The sequence below is a fragment of the Dermacentor variabilis genome, unplaced genomic scaffold (genome assembly GCF_050947875.1).
Source record: "Dermacentor variabilis isolate Ectoservices unplaced genomic scaffold, ASM5094787v1 scaffold_13, whole genome shotgun sequence".
Taxonomy (NCBI): Eukaryota; Metazoa; Arthropoda; class Arachnida; order Ixodida; family Ixodidae; genus Dermacentor; species Dermacentor variabilis.
The window spans coordinates 45614937-45619170 of record NW_027460291.1 but is presented as its reverse complement, the minus strand read 5'-3'; positions in this window follow the sequence as shown (position 1 = coordinate 45619170).

Genomic DNA, 4234 nt, shown 5'->3' with positions numbered 1-4234 from the left:
TCGTAATGCTGCTTGCGGTCCTGTTGCCGTGCTTCGGTGTTGATGCGGGCGAGCTGGCGACAACGCAGAATGCGGGACACATATTCTTCACAGGAGGATGGACATTGATTGACAGTTAGCGCGAACAAAGAGACGTCAAGACAGGAACAGAGCGAACGACCATAGACAAGCTTGAATGGCGAGTAACCGGAAGTGCGTTGAACGGCGGTATTATACACAAAAGTCACGAATGGCAAAATTGCGTCCCAAATTCTGTGATCCGGTTCGATGTTCATGGCTAGCATGTCTGACAGCGTGCGATGAAATCGCTCTGTGAGGCCGTTAGTTTGCGGGTGGGAACTGGAGGTAGTCTTGTGGGTCGTTCCGGAGGCTCTGGGTACTTCGTCTACTAGTTGCGAGAGGAATGCTTTTCCACGGTCGCTCAGGAGGACGCGAGGAGCACCGTGGCGCAGCATTAAGGATTGAAGTATGAATGCAGCAACTTCAAAGGCTGAGGCAATCGGCGACGCGTTCGAAGCTCCAGGAGGTTGAGCGGGGAGTCACAGGACGGAGGACCGAAAAGCACGCTCCACCACTTGTGACGCGGCAGTTGTCACTAGGTTTATTCCGAGTCGAAGATGCGGCGAACCCACCACGCCCACAGCACGGATCACACTCGAGAGCCAGCGCCACAAGCGATGATGAAGAACCCCATATGAACCCCCCCATGATGATGATCATGTACAGATGACAAAGAATAGCTTATAAATCGCCACAATATATATATATATATATATATATATATATATATATATATATATATATATATATGTTCCATTTCTACAGATTCTGCTATTGGTCTAGATTGTAATTAGTCGATTTTTAACTCCTGCAAGTCGTGGCTATGTGCTGAGCAACGTCGTATTAAACGGGGGCTCTGGATTAATCTTCCCGAAGTGGCATTCCGTAACGCCCGCCCAAATCTCGTTATTCGAGTATTTTTGCATTCCGCTCCCATAGACAGGCGGCGACCGCGATCGGCAATCGAACTTGCTGCCCGTCAGGTTCGTTTTATTTTTTTTTATTTTTTACTCTGCCAAACAGCTATGAGAAAGCAGCATACTCACCCTTTTCCGTCAATAGGTAACTACATTATACTCGAAGGTGTCTGTGCGCTATGTAAGGAACTCAGGCTGCTAGGAACAGCTATAGACCGTTTCATCGGGTGAGGAGGAAAGGGCGTACGGCGAGCCTTTCCTCATGTCTGGCTTATGCGGTGCGGCGCGGCGCTGCTTGAAAGCATTGCTGTCGCGTGCTGCAGAATGATTTCGAGATGTTTTAGGCCGTGCTTTGTGAAATTTACGCATGTCGGTTCATATAAGGTCGTCAGGGAGGCCTTTCGGAGCAACGCTAACTACAGTACGGAGAAATCTCTTGGGGGCGCAAACATGTGACGCATATTATCAGCCGCGGTGTGTGTATGTGTTGTGAACTATATTGCGTATATCGGTTTTAATTCAACGAAGAGAACCGGTGACTCTGTATTACCAGTATGAAATGGTAAACCTGCTAACTATCTCATCTCTTGGCGTAGGGACTAAAACATAAAACATAAGAGCGCATGCTCGTGTACAGCCAGCCTAAGGCAACCACGAAACATCTAAGCGGCAGGCGCTATCAAATATTTGTGACACACCGGCATCGTTCTCACGCATTCATGCAGCTATGAGACCTTCATGAGGCCTTCATGAGGCCTATGGCGCTGCTCAACACAGCGATCACTGAGGTTGGTGAACCAGCACAATGCATGTATGAGCTATGTGCTTCGGCACTGCCGTTTCGCCCTGTAAAGCCATAATATATGAGATGGATCGCATAAAAAGAATGCGATGGCTATTTGGAATGACTATGGAATGCGAGGGCAAAATTTTCGTAATAAGTGTGAGTGCGTCGTAGAAAATGGAACGAACACAACCGAAAAAATCGGTTATCATCGTCTTTATCGAAAAAGAAAATGGGCTATCGCCGCAGTGCGACCTCGCGTAGTCACGCCACACGACGTTTATAAATCTATAAACGTTGCTGCCGTATGCTTGGACCATGCGCTGTATAGAACAAAGATATCTGTAATCCAGCACGTACCACTGCGTAGGAAGCTCACGCAGTTCGTAAATGGACGCTTTGCTGGACACGTTTAATTCACAATGTAAGGTATGCTTTTATTACTAACCAAAACAATTTTATTCATGAATGAAAACCTCATCCACCGAACCAAGTAGTCACGCAATGTTATCTGCAGCTAACAGTTTGAACGCTTGTCAAAGTATAACAGCACAGTCCCTATCGTAGCAGAACAGTACCCACGCTGTTAGGATCGTCGCGTAGGTTTGATCGCTCCTAAACCACAGCTTAGAACTAGAGCATAATACTGCAATAAGGTCACGTTAGTGAATCAAACTTTCCGAAATGTACAATTAATCTCCGAGGCAAATTGTAGGCTCAAACATGCGCGCACACATCGCGCTGCGTGCTCCGTCCGCCTCAACGCCAGCAGGAAGTCAGGCCATACAGACTTAAACCACTTCGTCTCACAGAACCGATTTCAACGTAGAAGACGCCGTGTCATACTAAATATACCGCACGAGCGCGAAATTAAACGCCAGAAACTACCACCGAGCGTATACCTGCCATGCAAAACGGAGCGATCGCCCAAGCCAGCATTCCGACTGCCCATAGATGGCGCCACTGCGTAGCAATGTGGTGGCGCCCATGAAAAAACTGTCTATTAGCGGCGAGAATTTGGAGTGGCGCCCTCTTGCGAGTGACGTCACGGCCAGGACGCCGCTCGCTCCGGCTCGCTCGGCTGCCGCTCGCGCTCGTTCCCGGGAACTCTTGCGTGCTTGGGGTATTGGCGGATCGGGCCGTACTTAAAGAAGGTTATTTGGGATTATTTCTGCTGCCATGCCTGAACCGCAGTTTCTTCTTCGAAACCGTGTTAGTCATGAAAATTTGCGACTTGGATATCGCAAGCTATGTAGCGCTCAAGGGGTCTACTGGTATTGCAATACATATATGCGCCGTGTCTGTTCATAAATTTTGCTTAAAAAGAATGTCTGCCAGTTCAACACATGGAGTTATTTATGATGCTCTTCGAAACATTTAACATTCCCTTATTACTTAAGTATGAGAGACATAGCATTTTACAAGGAAAAGTACCTTGATATTTGGTGTCAACATTATAAATCCGTGTTAGAAGGGCACTGCCCAGCGAAGCTTTCATCATGATTATTACTACTCTGGTGAGTCATTTTAGCCAAATGTGACAACTGTATTATTAAGGCCTAAAAGGAACAGATAAGCGCGCATTTTGAGTGAGAAGGTTTGTTACTACTTTCGCCGTTCTCTGAAATAGGCACCCAGAAACGCATTGGGTGTTAACACGACAGCGCATCGTGTATAGTATATATATACTTCACGAATACCATAACAGCAATCACATGAAAGAAAATTTCGTGGTTAAGATCGAGAACCAATCAAATGCGATCCTCAGCAGCTTTTATCGATGATATGGCAAACCCCTCCCTCAACGGAAGCAACAGACTGTCGTTATGGCGAGGCGCGCATTATTCGCGAAATCCAGCAGTTCACTACAACTTCGAATTGAAACCATGAAGCAGCTCTTTACAGCTCCAATTACAACGACTATAGCACACTCGAGGCACTACAGCGCAGCTTAGGCTGCATTGAGATGGAAAATGCAAGCACATTTTGCCTCACCATGTCTCCATCCTGCGTTGTTTAATTATACAAACTGAAAATTATTTGCTTCGTCAGTGCGCAAAAGAGAACCTCCCATACCCGCCTTATAAAGAAGACGCCACAAGCCTCACATGAAGACTCGAGTTCCACTGGAGAACAATGATACCTTCAATATGTGCCACACTACTAATGAATGGGGCTTCGGCGTCTTGCTGGCTGCAGCGAAACGGTCCAAAAGGATTATTTCACTCAAATATTTGACCCGAGCAACCTGTGTCAGTTCTTCAAACGGATTCATCATGTCTGTTTTTCAAGCAAGAAGCACCAGTGAATTGCTCAAGTGAGTTGAACGCGTAGCACGGAAAGGGAATAAATATTGGTACATTTCTTTCCGTGTGCTGCAAATAGCTGTAAGCCTCAATCAGCTTTATTTCAAGTTACCGCAACTTAAATTTAACCAGTGAAGAACGGCCTCATTTTAAGAACCGGTTAAAAA